Source organism: Hirundo rustica, chromosome 5 (assembly GCF_015227805.2).
Source record: "Hirundo rustica isolate bHirRus1 chromosome 5, bHirRus1.pri.v3, whole genome shotgun sequence".
NCBI classification, from domain to species: domain Eukaryota; kingdom Metazoa; phylum Chordata; class Aves; order Passeriformes; family Hirundinidae; genus Hirundo; species Hirundo rustica.
This window is the reverse complement of record NC_053454.1, coordinates 29,628,790-29,648,713: the sequence shown is the minus strand read 5'-3', so window position 1 is coordinate 29,648,713 and position 19,924 is coordinate 29,628,790. Positions and strand designations below refer to the sequence as shown.

The 19,924-nt window shown below is 39.2% G+C and overlaps 1 protein-coding gene across 1 annotated transcript in view; it reads right to left on the bottom strand.

Moving 5' to 3' along the window:
* The window catches only part of SLC7A2 (solute carrier family 7 member 2), a 67,910-nt gene extending 56,818 nt beyond the window's left edge, over window positions 1-11,092 (bottom strand). The window contains exon 1 of the mRNA XM_040063802.2: window positions 11,033-11,092. The gene's annotated coding sequence lies outside the window, so the exon portion shown is untranslated. The remainder of the gene's footprint in view (window positions 1-11,032) is intronic.
* Between the last annotated feature and the right edge of the window lie 8,832 nt (window positions 11,093-19,924).

Sequence of the window (19,924 nt, the reverse complement as noted above, 5' to 3'; positions counted from 1 at the left end):
AGTCTTATTCCATTCCAAGTTCCGTGAAATTAATTAAATACTGACACCACATCCTGCACCCTGATGTGGCATTCACTGATGGAAAGGCCAAATGAATCTCTGACTACAAGTTACTTGATCTGAAATACAAAAAGCATATTAAGGATACTACAGAAATAATACAGAATTATTAGTTCTGCTTTATTTATTAGAAAAAACAGCCTAAGTTCTATTTCAGCATGCATTATTTTCAGCGTGCGTACTCTTATTTCAGTGCGAACCATAGGAAAAGGAAGCTAAGAAAGACAAGGACAGCAACCTACAGAGGCTGCATTTTTATAGGAGGGGTTTATTTACTTTCTTATTTCAGTCTTCTGTTTCCACAGTTTCTGGAGAAGACCATTATGAAAGATCATCCCCACCACATGCTGAGATGGTCTTAGTACATGAACTTGGAATTCAAGTAGGAAGTGCTGCTCATCTATCTAAATCCATACAAAGCAGACTTCTTCCCCTTCCTTTCAGTCACAAATTTCTTGTTGGTAACTGTCCACCTGGTTCACAGGACTTTTTTAATACACAGTGTATTCCTCAGTATAGCAAAAGGGCTGTGGCAGGCAGTACAGGCAGTACACTCTTCCTACCATCCAAAAGCAAGGGGGTACACTGTAAAAGCCTGAAGACACACACACAGCCACTCCTGACAGTGCAGCCTGGTGTGGGACCATAGTCTGAAACACCAGTTTGAACACATGCTACATACTGTTTCACATTTTGCAACCTTAGGAGCAGGATTTTAACTCAGTAGTTTCTCTCTTCTTGGTCTGAAGCATGTCCCACTTCTCAATTTCTTGAATGCTATTACAATATCAAGTTTTGTTTCTTCAGGCAAGAAAACGTATTTCTTGTAATGGCTCCTACCTCAGAGTCTGTTCTCAGAACCTTATCTTTCTCTTCTGCCCAGTAATTTACCCAATTTATCAGCAATACTAAACCAAGTCAAATACATTTCAGCAGAACTGTATGAGTCACGAAAAATACTAAAGTCAAGGACTGCAGTATTTCTGATGGGGCAATCCAAACATTCCCTTCCTGGGCCTCCAGAGTAGAAATCCATGGTAAAATATTCAGCCTCATCCAAGTTCCCTGTCTGACTCAGTTTCATATTGAGGGAAACAACTTCTATAGCCTATCCAATTCACAGATTTATTCCCAGGTTAATTTTGGGGAGACTTATTTGTTGTGGTTCCTGAAACCCTGCTTTCTAAGTTTGCTAAGAGAAATGCGAAAGTTCTCCACACTCAAGCCATCATCCATGCTAGCTGTTCTGGAGAACACCACAGAAGTAGCATTGTGAATAAAGTTGCTTTATACCATATTTTTAGGTCTTCCTTCAGCCTTTGAATGTGCTTTCAAGGGGGTATTTACTATCAAAGCAGATTCTACATATAGCACTTGGAAGTATGTCTCCAACTGCTCCAACTTTCCCCTTCAACACAGATGATGTTTTCCAGAGTCTGAAGTCTCCTCCAACGAGGTGATGAAATTCAAAGTCACATAAGTCACATGCCTTGCTATGTGTTTCCAGAGTCCTGTTTCCCTGAACATAGAAGGAATCAAAGTACCAGGAGAGCTTCTCTTATAGTTCCAGGTTTCTTTTCCAGTCACCCCAAGCTGCCCCTACAGGGAACACTATGAGCAACATTCACATAATTGTTTTTCTGCTGCCTTTCTGCCATTTGCAAACAGCTGCAATTAAGCCAACTCACTGTCTGTGTGCTATCAGTAATGCCTGTTATCCAATCCTTAGAAAGCATAAGGAACACTGAAACCCACACTTCTATTAGCTAGGTTTCAGCCAAGCTAAAATACTGTATTTCACTGTTCTTTTATGAAGATTAAAGGAAGATACTTATCACACTCACCATCCTCTACAGGAGTAATTTGTGCCAGTCATCACATAGCTGTTTGGACAAATATACTGTAATATTGCCTATTTTCATGGAAAAGCACAAGAAAATAATTTTGAAGAAAAAATTTAAAAATAAATTCTGATAGCTTATAATAGTCTATTAACAAGTGCAAATGAGAATTGAGATAATGTTTGGGGTGGGGATGGGAAGAAGAAAGATTTTTGTCACTTTGGTAATTTCACTGGTTCCTATGAAACTATTCTCTATTTACAATGCCAAAGAGAAATCAGAATCAAGTCGAATAGGCAATAGAAGAGCTACAGTTATAGTAAAGATGTAACAGATTAAAAGTAAGAACTATCCAAAATCCTTCATTCAGAACCATTTCAAATACAAGTCATTCACCAAGCCAATCTAGAAGAGTATCACTAAAAATGCACTTAGTGAGTGATATCTTCTTCTGTTTGAAAAGTTATTACTTTCTTTAGTTCCAGTCCAAAGGAACAAAACTATGGAACTGGACTCTACAGGATGCAGGAAAAGAATAATTCTAAATGCCAAAACTTGCTTCAAAAGTTTGAGGGATGCCACAGTCATGGTCAAAGTTTTTCAACTAATGCTTTCTTCAGTGACAAAGATGGTCTAAAAGGAAGTCAAGACAAAAATCAGAGGGTGTAAGAGAAATTATGGTATGTTTTACAGCTACGTGGAGCATGTTAAATAGTTTCTTCCAATGGTGGTACAATTGAAGCAGCTCACACTACTCAAGTCTGTTCTCTCCTCTGTGTCTGTTCCTTAGTTGTTGCTGCACGGCCATGTGTGTGGCCATTCCATCTGGAACCATTGGGGAACTGATCCCCAATCAAAAGTATCCCAGGAAAAAAGATTAATGTTTCTTACTCCAGTTCATTGCACAGAACCACAAGCAGCTGTGCAGGCACAGAGGGATGGTTACAGGAGTAGGAACAAGAAATAGCAACCTGGAGCACAACATAAGAGTTCCTTATGCTGACACAGCTTCAGTGAGAAAGGTACAACTTGTACCTATAAGCCCAGCCAGGCCCTGAAAGCTACCTGTTTCACAGAGCATAGTGGATACATTTTAATTAATTTCAATGAAAGAGTGTAAACATTCCCTTTACATAATCAGGAATCTGACTTAATTTATTGTGTGTGAATAAAAATGCAACATAAACAGTATTTAACTGCAAATTCTGCTCATTTTGCGTCTGGTTCATTGAACTAAGTGCAACCCATCTGTTACCATATAGGACAGGAAAGCTGTCGAATAGGAGAAAAAAGCCCTCTTATTAAATACAACTCTGAAATTATTTGCTTAGACAACTAATGAAGTGGAGCATATAGGCAATTAAACACCATAGAAGACTTTTCGGAGTACTGTAAAACTGAAAAAAATGAATGAAGGTTTATAAATGTTTGTGACTGCAACATTTAGAAATACAAAATAGGGTTATTAAGTCTGATGTTGACAATAATTGCTTCAGAATAAGACACAAGCATAAATTTAAAAATAAGTTAAAACAATCTAATAAATTATTTCTAAGATCTGGACATTGCATGGGAGACTAGAAAACATTCTGGACCAGACACTCAGAAGCACTGTTCCACTAAGGAATCAATGTTGAGACAATTAGAACAGATTTCTTTCACTTAGAGAAAGTACATTACACAGCTCATTTTCCCCTCTCAGATTCTTCTCTCTACCATGCAAAATCCACACAATGAATCCCTCATTGCTCTGAGACATTCATTCTACCAGAACACCTCATAGCAAATGGTAAATTGCTACCACATGGTATTTTTCAGTCTCAGGCTCTACCAGGATGATGAAAGTTGCATTTTCAGGGGACAAATGGGATTTCTCCAAATGATTCATGAACATCTATTTTTTAGCTTCCGAAAACATATAGTAATTGCCTTAAAAATCTAAAGGTGTTTCAGCAACAGCTGGTTGACATAATTCCCAGAAAAAGATTATACAGTATCAGAGGTTGGGCATTCGAAAGAGAATGGGAAAAATTAAGCAAATGTGGAGAAACAAACAAAAAGCAAGACTAGTAGGAAAGTCATATCATTAATATCATATTGTAATTGGCAAACCTACAATAAAAAGAAGCTGTAAAATCTGAATGTGTGATTTTTGGGAGTACATGTGTTTGGGGAGGGCAGTGGAAGATTACTGATTAGTCTGCATGGTAATCTTGGCCTAGACCATTCATGAACTCAAATTCTGGTGTGTCATGCACTTCAGCAAAATAAAGTAATTATTGTTGCTAATTAGGCAAGCAATTTTTAACTCTGTATTGTTTTTTGATAATAAAATATACTTAATAAAGAAAGAAACAGGGAACACATCAATTGTGAAATCAGAACACTTTCCATACAAAATGTACTTATCAACATGTCATTCCTGCAGAAGTATGTATTTAAATAGTTTTGGTGTCCAAAGTACACAGTTAAATAATTTTGGTGTTCATTATGGAATTGTTCTAACCTATTTATATTATTGTCAGGTCAGCAGGAGTAACACCAAATACCACAAAGTAAGTTCTTCTTCCTAGTGTTCTGCAAGCAATGTTCTACTGTTCACTGAATGCTCTACTTACAATACATTTTATTTTTCTGCAATTTTACAAAGACCTGATATGATTCATAACATACATTCTATGCAGTACAAAAATTTGTGCAGAATGTGACTGAAAACCTAGAGCTCTCAGGTGATCTGGATCTACCACATGTCTTAAAAAACCTGTTCAAACTCTCAAGAGCAAACCGTGTGAATCACCATTGTTCCTCTATGCATCATCTCATCTTCAGCTACAAACTACCACAGGGAACCTCTTGGTATTCTTTTTTCTCATTTAACTGGCATAACACAAATTTGCCACTGCCCCACATCCACACACTCCAAGATGTCTTTCAAACACAATGCTCTCTCTCATCATTTTCCTAGATGTTCTGTTGCACCAACCATGTATTTCCCTGAGCAGGAAACCCTGAAGTTATTCCGTACAAACTGATGTAAATGGAAGTACAGCAGTTTGCACTGAAAAAAAGAAGCTGAGAAACAGCAAAAACAGCACTCTGAGAATATGAGGAACAGCAACTCACCTTTGAGGCTTCCTTGGGAGACATTTTAATCTTTTTGATAGCAACTATTGTGGTCAATTTGGGTTTGGGGCACTGAATAAAACTAACAGAAATTATAAGATACTTACGGCAAGGACAGGTACACAGGCTACCTTAAAATAATAAAAAACCTCAAAGCAGGTCTATTATATGCAATAGGAAGTCTTACCATAGACTGTGTTTTAAGAAACACTGATTTCTGTTTCTCTGAACTTCTCCATCTGACAGCAATTACTATAATTGCAAATTTCATAGTATTTCTAACCAACCAACATGTACTTCCTGGTAATTCATATATTTGAATTTTTAATATCGAATCATTTTACCAATCTAGTTTGAGATAAGTGTAATTTTTCTCTTACTAGTTAGCCAGTAAGAGCAATTTACCTAGTGCATACTCATGGCTTCTTGAAAAATATTTTTTTTAAAAAAAAAGCCAAATTCAGGGATGTAGAAGGCACCTTTTACAACCAGGCCTGAAGGAAGCCTCCAGCTCAGGACTTCCCTCTTCACTCAGAATGAGGCCTTGTTATGCCTGTAGAACAGCCCCTCTTTATCAAAAAGTACCCAGGGCTCCTCCTTGAGTCTTTGTAAAGAAAGAGGGTGGGCACAGGTTGGTAAACAGTGTCTAGAGATAAGGAATCAAGATTTTCTAAAAACATATTGGTGAGGAAGAACTATAACGACAGAACATGGAAATTACTATGTACATATTATTGCACATGACAAACCTGATATTTCATGATTCTTCTTCCATACTACCCTAAAAAGTTCCCCCTCTTCAAATCCTTGCAGCAAGAACAGAGTAAATAAATTCTGAAACTCAAAGACTTACCACCGCTTTAAAGTTAGACTGTCATTACAAGGATCAAAAATACTGCCTACTCATCTAAACCACTGTCTCCAAAAAGCACACTGAAGCACTGTACCTATGAAAAGAATCACACATGCATGCTAATTCTACACGTCCACAAGACTTTCATCCAATTCACAGTGCTGAAAATATTTCCTGGCAAGTCACATCCCATCATTTTCTCCCAACTGCATGATAGTCCAAAAACATTTGAGGGCAAAATAAAATCAATATCAGACCAAATCACTCATAAACAGTGCATTCAAAGGAATTAATTTAGGCCCTCACAGGAGTAATCAGATATCTGCACAATATCCAAATGTTTCAATTTCCTTAAATAATATGGAGATGTTTCTCAGTCTAAGGAAACATTAAAAAGTACAATAATAATCCCTTCCAAATTCTGTTTAAATTATTATTTATTCTGTTACCACAATGTGCATGGTACTGCACAAACAAAATAAAACAAGCACAATCGCTTTCCCATGTTGTCAAGCAGCTTGCAATACAACTCCAGGCAAAGAATAACTAACCTCAAACAAAGTGGGCAAGCAGCAGAGATCAGCTACATGAATTTACAGAGCTATAGCACAGTTTATCTACATCATTCACTGTCACTACACTAAAGGAAGATTAGATTGCATGAATCCAACTCCCTCCCCCTAAAAGAGTCACTTAAAGCATAATGTTCTTTAAAGCAATAATACATTTATTCCGTATGTTTCTCAAAGAAAAATATTCTGGATAGCAAAAAGCACAGGTGGAGTAAATTCGTATATTAAATACAGATGATGGAAGAAAAATCTGGCAAACTCACTTGGTACAGTTGGGTCTTTTCCTTTAGTCCAATCTCAACTGACAAATGTTCCCTGGTTAAGCTCCCTGCAGAAGTTTATTTATTTGCATTTTGCCAGTTGACACCTTTCTATGTTTTGTTACCTTGCTACAACAGATAAATTCACAAAAAGTCTAGTAACCAGTTAATTGGATTAATGCAATCATCCCTTTCTAGTTTTACATCTGACAATGTAATTTTCAGAAATGAGGTCATTTAGTGAAACCAACCATGCAGAAAGACTCTGAAAATTGATGTTACTACCACAAAGAGGAACAACTGAATCACGAACACTGACTCTGCCTGTTTTGATCACTTATCAGAAACAGCAGATGTCGTGTGCACTCCACTGCATTTCTGATGAGTTGTCACAGAGAACTGAGAGCACAAAAATCCACCTTTCTCTAGCAACTGCATGGAGGTCTTTTGGGTCGCCTACATTAACTACTGGGTGTGGTAGGAAAAGGTAACTACAAAAGTGAAAGGGAAGAACCAGAGCCAGTGAATAACCATGATGATAATGTTAGTTTATAAATGATTGTTTCATTCATTTTTTTTCCCCAAGTTTACTATTACTTGTCAGACACATGCAGCCATCCAGACACTAATGAGAGACTAAACTCTTCTAAAGTGTTGTGGAAGTCACCCTATGGCCTGGATTTTTATGTAAATTAGTTTTAGATACTGTTTCTAGAAGCCATACCCCACACTAGAGTAGATAGCTGTCATCAGAGCTCTGCAATTACCATTCCATACCATTCAGAAGTTGACTGTTCAGGCAAAATTTTGAGAGGCTCCATCTGCCTTAGAGGTTCCATTAACTTTACAATATGTGAATGGAGATAGACTTTTTCTGTGATGACCTCCATTACTAATGAAATATTCTACTCTGGTTTGTTGCTTAGTTCTTCATAACACATGCTGGGGGGCTGCTTATATATATTCACAACCATCACACATATACCTGGGAGTCCAAGTAGGCTAGGACAGAATCTTTACAGGCGCAGCAAAGAAAGAATAGATAGGACAATTATCTATGTATGCTATTCCAGTAGCACCTCTCCATGCTCAATAAACACAGGCTCAACACCAGCCATTAAACTATCAATTTTTTAGACTGTCACAGCCTTCCCATCCTCATTGCTACAGGGGTTATGTTCATGGTCAGGTGAGAAAGAGGGATATTCACGTATGTAACTGCTGTAGATCATATATTGGGATTAAGAGACCTGCAACAATCATCTTGCAACCAGAATGCTTTATTTGAGGTAATTTCTTCTCCAGTTGTGTGCAGAACAAGATGTCCTGAAATCATCCTGCGGACAGTCATGTTTCCCATCAGTATTGTATATCCATTCAGAAATATATCTCATTCCACACATATGCAATCCAATGCAGGAACTCATGAAGACAAGGGCAACATTCAGTGCCTTTCTAAATTATCTTTTCCTTGGAGTATGTCCACTTGGATAAATAGGAATTTTTAGATCAGGCATGATAATACTGTGACCTTGGATGATTTTCAGCAATGAGTAAGCTTAGGAGTCCCAGAAGCCACTTTTACTAGTAACCTTTATAACTCTCACTGGGGTTGTAGTGGCAGATCGCTTATACAAATGCTTTTCCCAGCAGAAAGGAGGACGCATTTGTCTTTTTCTGAAAGCTCAACTGTTTGCTTCCAAGAGCCCTGTCAGTCGACTTACCAATACTAAATTTCTCAGCTACTCAACCAGTGAGATGAAATTCTCTCCAACTGGAGAACAAACAAAAGGAGGTGAAGAATTGAGAAGCCTGAAGATCAGAATTGTATCACAATACTGGAAGATCGAGGTCAATGTGCTAAATGGCAAAGGTATTGTGAAGATGGATGCTTTCAGACACATGAAAATTTACAGACACAGAAGCGTGGCTCCAAATACTTTTTACTATACTGTATAATTTTTAATAATTTCATCAACTTATAAAATTATTTTTAATATCTTAGTATGGAAAAAGCTGGCATGAATGCATGAAGTTCTGCTTTAAAGGCACAAGTATGCATTGAAATGGCATTGCTAGCTTTCTACGCCCTTGTTTATATGGCATTGATAACTAAAATATGTTACGTCACCCCAGGACAGTACATTAATTTATCAGCACAATGTTCTCAGGCATATAGTGTGATTTTGGGGGCTGTCCTGTGCAGGGCCAGGTATTAGACTTCGATGATCCTAGTGGCTTCCTCCTAACTCAGGATATTCTGTGATTCTGTGATTACTAAGAAAATTGAAACTCATTTTGATTTAATCTGTGTGTACAAAGCTAGAAAAGGCTACCTTGTAATTCATCTTATCAAGTACACTTTTACTGAGGTCAGGAACCTTGGTCAGACCATTTATGCATGCACACAGTACCCAACATACTGAGCTTCAGGATCAAAACTTCATTGCATCAAATCTTCACAAAGTGACAGTTTTGATTCACATCTGAAGAATCAAAGTTGAATTTTAGTAACATCACTTAGACAGAAGCTTGTTCCATGCATGAATAATCTTCATCACAACGTGTGGCAAAAGAGTAAAAATGCATGACACTCATATAAAACATCACTGCACTTTTCATAAGATACCAATATGGCTACTTATGTCCCTGTGGGGTTATTTCTCTGCCAGTTTGTATCAGAAGCCAGTGGGCTGGGGATAAGAAAAATTGTGTGGACAGGGGCAGAGTCAAATGAAATCAATTGCAGCCATGGAGATCTGCTTACAGGAGCAGGGCAGGCAGGCACCATGTCTTTTTTCTGTCTGAGCATGTAGTACATCACAGATGTCAATGAAAACAAACTTAGTTTTTGTATAGGCATGATGCCTATTTTTACTGTCGATGTTTTCATGCCGTTAGGTAACACAAACCAGAACTCAAAACATTTTCCACAGTGTGTAATCCAAATTCAAATCCAAGACTCACTTTGTACTGAGTCTGGACAATGTCTACAGGAACTTTTACAGAATGTGTTTTGTCTTTCTAGCATAAACAAACTACCATCAGCTTGTTTCAATATATACAAGTTCTATATACCATGATCCATTGTCTTACCTCCTCCATCTCTGAAATACCCAAATGCCTCACGATAGATTTTAATCGGAAGAATATAAAGAAAAAATTTTGAAAGCTTCTAAAATAATATTGGCTATTGATATACTAGAAGCAGAGGGTAGGCTTGAAGAAAGTTCTTTCATACCTTAGGCCAAATTTTAGGAAAATTCTATTCCTTTCAGAGGTAAGTTGCTGGAATGATGTGTTAAGCACCAGCATAAAAATCAGCAGAAACTACATGTGTTGCCAGAACTGAAGTGGTGTGAAACACCCTCTTCCCCAAAACTAATGCAATTCAGACGAGTTAATGGAGTTCACCCAGACCCTGCATCAGATTGATAATGTTCTACCATCCAAACAGTATTACAAATCTCAACTGATACCAAATATTTTAAAATTGAAGGATTTTGTTCTGCTGCTTCTGATACCTTAAATTTTAAACTTATTTTACTGGACTAGTTTTCTCCAGCTGCCAGTAGCATCATATGTAGGGTCATATATACTTCAAACACCTTTCTAGATTTAAACATGCAAAGTTGGCAGAAAGGAACAATCTTACATTTCCTAAACTTGTTTTACCACAGCTAGGGACCTGCACCTACTTCAGGCTCTCCACTGAAGTGTGATTTCCTCAACTTCCTAAAACGCACTGGAGAACTGGGGCTGCACTGCGACTGCGTGCTTTGGGTCAGCCAACCCCTGCACGGGTAACACCTGCACGGACAGCACCCCCAGGTAAAGTCAGTGCCTTGAGCGAGCTTGTCAGAAACCCCAGGAGGGACGTTTCACCCATCGACGCCTCCAAAGCTTTACGGTAGCAGCAAATGCTATCCCAGGACCAGCACACAAGGTCCCACAGGTGCCACCCAGGAGCCCTCAGGAGCCTTTCCCCTTGTGCCACATCCACCCCCGCGCTCCCCGGCAGCAGAAGCCACCAGGCTCTCGGCAGGAGAACGCCAGCGCCGTTTTTCCGACGGCGGACTTAAAAGGCAGCAGAGAGCCAGCCGCTTTGCTCCTCCGCCCGCGCCAGCCGCCCGACGCCAGGAATAACTCCCGGAGCGAGGCGGGGATCAGAGCCCCTCCGGCCGCACAAGCCTCTCCGGACCTGGGGCTTAGCACCCCTCCCCACCACGTCCGAGCCGGCCGAGAGCCCCGACAGCGGCGCTTTCTCCAACCCCTCGCCCACCCGGTCCCGAGGAAGCGAAGGCGGCTTGGGGAGCCACTTACGCGGCCCAGGCACGGCTCCCTGCGGCGGCTGGGGCTGCGCGGAGCCGCGCTGGCAGCGGCGGGGCTCTCTCGGCAGCCAAAGCCGGGGCGCTCCTCCCCTCAGGGATGAGAGGAATGACAAGATCTGTCTTTGCAAGCAAGCCCTGGGTCTCCTGGTAGATAAAACTGGCACTGAGAGATAAGAGAAACAATGGGACTTAATTAATCCACGAACACCAGAGGTTTATGTCCAAAAAGGAGACAGAGGAGTCCTTTTACTTTATTAGAATAAAGGGAGAGGCCATGGGGCATTTCCCCTGGGGTCTCTCAGTTTTTCAGAGGACGCAGCCTCCTTTTTATCCTAATTTCCCGGCTGCATTTCCCTTTCTTTTTCCCCATTGGCTGAGTTACTTGAGAGGTACAGACTTCCCGAAATGCCTAAAATTCCCCTTTTAATGTATAACACACCAAATTATTTAAATTTTTATGGGATTTATGGGGTTTTCTCCATTGCTGCTTTCATCTTTCAATATTCAATCTTTTCCATTCATCAATCAGTAGAATCCTTCCCATTGTTTCTCTTATCTCTCAGTGCTAGTTTTATCTACCAGCAGACGCAGGGCTTGTTTGTAAAGACAAATCTTGTCATTCCTCTCACTCCTCATTCCGAGCAACCACAGGCTTCTCTAACCTTGCTTTGCCCTGAGTGCTTTGATGTTCTGCACGCGAATAGCCCTGGCGGGGGGTTCGCGAACGATCCGCCCTCAGAAACAGTTTTCCCCGCAGCTTCATATGGGTGAGCCTGTGGGTGAGTGCCTGTCCTGACTACGCTGGAGGCGGGAGGAGCGGCTGGTCCCGAGCCGGCCGCCTCCCAAAGGCCCTTTGCCGTTTGCTGGATCTATTTTCTGAGGCACCTCTTAGAAGGATCTGGTGGGATTTTGTGAGGAAGTTCCAGGCAGTGATGGGAACAAAGGTAGAAGAGCCACCCTGTCTGTCCCAGCAGATAACACTTCCCATGTTTGTTTTGGGAGGCATCATAGGCAACATTTGTCTGAGAGCAGTAGAAAGTGCCACAGGATGGGTACAAGCACAATGCAGCTTCTTTTCATTCTAGTGTTGTCACACGCTCCCTTTTCCTACAAGCCTTGTCATATTTGAGGTATCTGGAACTTGGCAGCTCTATGTGTCCACAGGTTGAAGAGTTTTAGTGCCTCCCTCTGCTTCAGCCTAAATAATTCAAAAAATTTCCCTCAGCCAGATAAATGAGTTTAAAATCTCATTTTAAGGCTAAAAATAGCCTTAGACTAAGAATAGCTACTGCTAAGATTAACATTGAGAATAGCCAAATAATTCTTGCAGTCATCAGCCTTTTCTCTCTGCATATATTCTACTTATATGGGTCCTTTCCTTTTAACAGTGAAATCTGAATCACCCAGCTGGTTCAGGGAGGTGATTATCCCACCCTCCTCTGTGCTGCTGCAGCCTCACATAGAATATTGTGTGCAATTTTGGGCACCAGAATATAAGAAGAATATTAGGCTTTTACAGTGTCCAAAGGACACCAACAAAGATGGTGAGGGGTCAAGAGGAGAAGACGTATGAGGAGAGGCTGATGTCACTTGGTCTGTTCAGCCTGGAGGAGGCTGAGGGGAGATGTCATCACAATCTTCAACATCCTTATGAGGGATAGCAGAGGGGCAGGTACTGACCTATTCTTTCTGGTGACCCAACAGGACCTGATGGAATGGTCTGAAGTTGCAGCAAGGTAGCTTTAGGTTAGATATTTGGAAAAAAAAAAAAATCTCTCATAGGGTGGTTGGGCACTAGAACAGGCTCCCCAGGGAAGCGCTCACAGCACAAAACTGTCTGAGTTCAAGATGCAGTTGCACAATGTTCTTAGGCACATGGTGTGACTTTTGTGACAGTTTTGTGCAGAACCAGGAATCAGACTGTGATGATTCTAGTGGGGCCCTTTCAACTCAGAATACTCTCCGTGATTCTATGAATACATAAAATCCTTGAGCATCCTTTGAAAGACAGTTGTTTGCCAGGGAAAGCTAGAGCCTCCCTTGGAATGGAGAATGTAACCCCCCTTCCTTCCAAATTATTATAATTTTGCAATTAGGGGCTTTCAGGCAAAGACATGGGAGTAGGAGTAACAGTTCTTTACTAGGAATATTAAAAAAAAAAAAAAATAGTCCTACAAAAACCCCACAACAACACACAACCACTCAAAAACCAAAAATAAAACAAAACAAACAACAACACCAAAAAAAACATCCAACCAAAACAAAATAAACCCAAAACCCACAAACAAAAAAAACAAGCAAGGAAGCAAACAAAACTCCTGGGGAAAAAAAAAAAAAAAACCTGACAGAGTTAGGGATACAACCTGGCACCCTGGTGGTCAGGATGTTGGAAGCAGTCTAAATAAATCCTCCTGGAGTAACAGATGTTGTTCTATGGAGTAAAGATGGTCCTGTAGAAAGTCCAGTGGTGGTGAGATGAGTCCAGTCTTCCTCCAGGAATCCAGTGGAAAAACAGGATCCCTTGTATCCTTCAGTCTCAAGTTTTTATCTAGCTAGGAACAGTTGGCTCCTCCCCCACTGGGTGGAGCATCTCACAATGGGATGATGGAATGTGTCATGTCATTGGTGGGCCCTAATGGCCCATTATCAGAAGATGTCCCCCTGGAGGATGGAGGGGTGGTGAAAGAGACAAGAAACACTGCCCCACCTGGTTTTAATGGCTGGGTCATTATCGGAAGGCATCCACCCCCCTACCCCCTGGAGTTACAAGAGAAGGAAAAAACATCTCCCAAAAAACAGCTTTCAACAGATGAAACAGAATACATGTTTTTAGGTTACATAGTCCAAGACAGCATACCTTTAAAAATTTTGGCTATGGATCTGCTCAACTGTTTTTTATGATAATCTGTCACCACATGTATTCTGTGTGTGTGTACGTATATGTGTAAATATGTACATTATATATCCATATACCCACACACATGCGTCCCTACTTTCAGGAGCTTCCTTTCAAAAGTAACTTAAATTCAACCTTTAACCTGGCAATGTTTTGTCTTTCTCTTTTGACAGGGAAACTCTTTCAGAACTGTAAATCTGAAAGGAGACTGACATATATAACTCTGACTGAGTCCTCATTCTGTGAGTCTCTTTCTTCTCACAGAAGAAGATTATATGGAAGGCAAATATGACAAGATGAGAAGAGCACAAACATATTTGGGGGCGTGACTTAGCACTTCATAAGTGAATTTATGGCCATAAATTAAATTATTCTCTATTTGTTTGCAGAAAAATAATCATGGACATTATTTTAATAATAAAATAATTATGTTAAACAGTCATGTTGTGTTCCCTCGTGGTTAGACTCCTTTTAAATTCTCATTAGAATTTTCCATCTTTCAATTTCTGAATATTTCAGGTACAGTGTCATTAGCCTCCTAAGAAATAGCTACATCAGTAAGGTAAGCAATATAGTGAAGATTTTTTTCAGAATACACATTGGTTATTTGGAGAAATCATATGACTAAGGGGAAGCCTATTTAACCAAAATATTGTCAATCAGAAAGTTATTTGCCTATGCCCTTGCCATGTGTGCAGAGCAACAGTTCTGACTAAATATTCCAATCCATATCAGGAAATTATGTATGTGATGTATAAAATCTTCTGAATACTACTAAAGGGTAATTTTTGAGTAACTAGAATTGTAAACACAAATGTTTCATTAAATGCTCTATACATTACATGGCAGAAGTCAGATGCTAAAATAATTAGGCACAACAGAATAAATTAGTCTCACCAAATCTGTGATACAAAATTACTTTTGTGAAATTTCCAGTTACCCAGCATATTCTTGCTGTACTGTATGTGCTTTTCTTGCATGAATATGAAATGACCAATCTCCACATTCTTTAGCTGATAAATGTAAGGAACTTTTTATAATGTGTACAAAACAAAGCAAAAAAGCTACTCATCCTCTTTCTTTCCCTCACTCTTCATCTTCTGCCTGAGTGAAGCAATTGAAACCTAAGACTGTGTTCTCATTTTGAAAATTCTAGTTTTATCTTCTGTTAATGTGTTCCTTTCACCTTCCTGTTTTTCGCTGTTTTTCTATGCAATTGTTTTTGTTCTGAGTATTTATTGTCCTTCGTGTCCTATTGACAGGAGGAAATGTTGAAGAGACAGTATTAATATACTTAATGAATATATAGTAAACTTCATATCTTGATGTTTGAACATGTACTTGTGAGCTGCGCTGGCTGGTGACCTGGGGGGAGTAGGCTAAGCTCTAGCCTCCTCACTCCTCCTCACATAGCTCATGGCAAAGTTATTCATAGACAGTGGTTCTTGGAGGAATGTAAATGCTGTAAAAATAAAGGCATTCTTCCTTGCAAACAGGTTGATGCTGATATGACCGTGATAGAATTATGTAGCAGAGCAGAAGGTTCATGTTTTGGCTGCCTGGACTACATTTAGCCATTAGATAACTAAGGGCTTTTATTATGCAGGATATATTGTCCTTTAAACTTTTAAAATACAAACACAGAGGGGAAAAAGTTTGTAATGGAAGAAAAAGCCAAGAATTATTTTTAATCTGCATTAACCACGTTTTGTTAGACTGAACAACAACAAAAGGGCATTTAAATAAATCATGGAAAAGAATTATATCTCTATAAGTAATTAATTACCCATTTTCAGGGGGGAAAAAAGTATGAAGGTTTTAAAGCATATTTACATGAACACTGGATAACCGTTTTTAACAGCTGGGGATTTATTTTCTTTAGAGAACTTGGCTGTGTAGAGTTAAAAATTATTGCTTTTCCCCAGCAGGAAAAAAGTTCTAGCAGGACTTGATCCTCAGGTGCCTAAAGCAGGCTTGCCATTTGAGACTTTAAGGGGGTGTACCAAGGGGAGTGTAAGGGGGAGTGGCAGGAGAGCTGCAATCATCTCCTGTTTTCCAGTGAACAACACTGAGGTAACTAATAAATACCTCCAGCAACCTATGGCAAGTCTTGGGCATTGTGCAACTGAGGACATGTCAACGAAACTTTTAAAAGTAGAAGGCACACATGAAAAGAACTTGCCCAGCCTCATCAGGAAAGAAAACGTACTTTTAGTTTCAGTTTTCTGTAGGTTGCTTACATGTTAAGCAGTCTCTGTTCACAGGCTCAACATAGTATCTTCTGGGATCAGAATTTGCTTAAGTACTTAGGTCTGATTACCCATAATGAATCACATGAGTGGCCTCAGTAAGATAGTATTAGGTGACCTGCTGAAGCTGAACCGGCAGCATGAGTTTGGGCCCATTTAGAGACAGAAATGTGCCTTATGGGATTGTGAGGGTTGGATTATTTTCATCTTTTCTACTTTTCCACATGACCTGTGCATCTAATTGACACCTTAATTTATCTGAGAGAAGTTAAGGAGGTAATCTCTTAAATTAAGTTGGGGTAGTGATTTTGGTTTTTGACTTTTTCTAAGACATGAAATAGCTGCAAGATTTTTGATCTGATCTATGTAGAGCTGCTAGTTAAATTCAGAAATGGTATGCACTACTTATACATTTATGCATCACATGCATTACTCAGTGGAGGTCTGCACAAAATTAGCATCTGCCAATGCAGGCTTGTCTGATATGGGGAGCAGCAGAAAGAGAACTGCAACGTGCTGCAGCAGAATTGAAATGGTAAGACTTAAACTGGAGCTAAATATGGTGCTGTAAAAGTTGTGCTGTTGGGCACTGTTACTGTCATCAGTTCTGCAAGCTCAGAATAACTTCTGAACCATAAATTTTCTTCTTTCCCAACATCTACAGAACCCATAGACTGTATGACTTAAATGTCCTCAGACACTCAGCTGTCTTGAAGAGTAGAAACTTTCAGTTCAGAGGGAAGAAAGTATCTTGCCTGTGATTTATAAAGAAAGCTTGAATAACCAGATACCAATGCAGTCTCACTGAGCTTCTGGGATTCCTGAGAAAATGTTTGCACTCGAGTACAAATGTCTGTGTTAATGTTTGTATGTTTCTGTGTAAAGGATGCAAAGGTTATCTTTTAACAAGTTTTTTTTTATTCTGGATTCTGGTAACTATTTATATAGAGCTTTGCCTCTCTGCTATTACGTTTTTCCTGACATGTGAACTTGGCTCTCCAAAAGTCTGGAGGCACTTTAACAGTCCATGTCAATTGTACACTGTAGACACATCATGAGAAACATGAGCTGCGCTACATGTTTCAGTCAGTTAATTTTAATGCCAAAGGCAATTCTACATCAATGGCACTGGTCTTTAATCAATTAACAGTCTACTACTTTAATGTTCACCATACATTTTAGTTTCAGTCCAGCAGTTTTACACTGTATCCTTGAGCTCCTGCTTATCATGACCTTCAGCTCTCCTAAATCAGTTTCTGTGGTTCAGCATGTCTCTGCCACTCAGAACACTCTCCAAAATTTTTTAAAAATTGCTTTTGGGAAAAAAGTAATACTTTTAATCAGCTTTCCCAGGAAGATTTCACTGACCTTTGGGTTGCTGTGTAGTCCCTCAAACAGCTATTCTTCCCCTTCTCTATGGCTGGAGATATAAGAACTTCCCAGAGGAAAAGGGTGGGAGAGAGCATCCAGATGTGAAAGACTTAAACAGCCCTTCTGCCCTTGGAAATGGAGGAGTATAAATATATACTGACACATTTTTAAGTTCAGCTCTGCCTAGCATGGTGGGAATAAAAGTTCTCTGAATCATTCAGTCCTGGTTATACCACTGGGGAAACCATAGTGTCAGCACACCCTGCTCCATCTCTGCATAACAACAGCATTCATTAATTACTGAAATATTCCCTGAGGAAAATAATGTTTACAACTGGGGCTTGTAATTGACTACAGAGATGCCACAAATTCTATGACTAGTTACATTGCATATGTCTTTGCTCATCAGTGTTTCGATGTGTATACTTTATAACTAAGTATACAATATGCATATATGTACTCTGAAGCTGATTAAAATTACATGTTTGCAGCTTTTTGATGAGATGAAGCTAAATTTTTAAGTGGTAAGGAAAAATGCAAAATTTTGGTTATTGCACAGATTTTTTTCTTCATGTTTTAGAACATTTGCTCTTCAAGTTTTTTCTTCAAAGAAAAATATCACCTAGAGAACTTCCTACAGCTGCCACTGGATTTTTCATTTGACCTTTTTGTTCACTTTTTCTTTGGAACAATGCAATAGAAGGCACCAACAAAATTGTTGTATTGTTCCACTCCTATTCATCAGTAAGAGACGATGTGAAACATTAAAAATGTATGCTGCAAAATTCTTTGAACACACCAGAGGATTCTATGGTATTAAATCTAGGGTATTATTCATATGATGGATTTGTATCCACCACCCTTCTGTACACTGCTATTCATTTTCTTGAATAATGAGTCATGCAATATAATTATTTTCTTCTTTTGATAACTGAAATGTGTTGAGCTTAACTGAGCAACAAGTGATAGAAGACTTTATTTTTCCCATGACATCAATAATTATTCTTTATCCTCTCTAGCCTCCCACATATGTACCTGAGTCCTGCTTGTGGCCACTTATGCAGGAAGAGTAAACAAACTACCACGTAGAAAGCAGTGAATCCTGACTTTAAATGTGAATGAGTATTTGCGTAATACATTTGTATATATCTAAGTTTGCATTATAATTTCTTATTCTTTGGCTGATCTTTACATTTGTTAAAATGTTGATGAACAAGACACCATATAGTAAGCTTACCAAATACATGGAAACTGCCAAGAAAAATCTTGTTGAAGAACTGCCAGCTGTCACAAGACAATTGTCCTCATCAAATCCTGCTTCAAGATGTGTATGTGTGTGTGTGTGTGTGTGTGTGTGTGTATGTGTATATATATATACACACACACACACACACACACATATATATATATATATATACACACACACACACTGAAATCTGCAGCAAAAACCCTCAAAAAAGAAGGTTTTTTTATCACAGCAAATATAAGACTGGTAGGAGATATGACTGCAGCATATATTTAAAAGGCTAAGTTTGGGAAGAAAGAGGAATTGTTTAGGTTGGCAAAAGAAGATGTTGGCAAAAGGACATGTTGGCACAAGAAGCCCATGAATACATTTGGCCGAGATGCATGAGTCAATATCTAAATTTTCCTAGTAGTGGTATATGTGGAGAGGGGAAATAAAGTAACTGGTCTCAAAATTGAGCTAGCTAATTTATGAAGAAGATCATATAAGGGAGTAGTTCACAATAGCTTCATGATATCCAGAAGATCCCCTTCAGCCCTTTGTCTTTCTGGAAGGGTGGATGTATTTTAATTACTAAAGTAGTTTTGGAGAACACTGTCTATGTTTGTTATGTTGCCCACAAAACATTAGGCCTAAGCACAATGATATAAAGACAATTTGTGGTTTTATTTTTTATGTATGCTTTCTATAAAAATGACCACCCATGGGTTTGATTTATTTCCCAATTAAAAAGAGTCCAGGAAAAAGAGGTTGTGTTAGTATGACCCAAAGAGGCAAGATATCCAACACAGAGCTGAACTCAACTCATTACAATGACACTATAACTATGAGGTTAACAGGTTGCCTCTAAATGCTTTGTAAGACATAGAAATTGACACCCTGCAAGTGCCTGTTAGACACAGACTGTACTGGTGTAAAAGCAGTTCTTTGCAGGGTAATTTGTTCATCACTGATCACTGTCAGAAGTAATACAGAGTGTGACCTATTAATCCTGGTGTTGAAGACCTAGCAGCCCCAAGTTTTGTGGTATCCAGTTTGCTTAAAATAGCAGATTTCTAGAGCGAAAGCTAATGGCAGCTGCTATGGTGAAGTTTGTAGTCTTGCAGCTATTATGGTTCACAT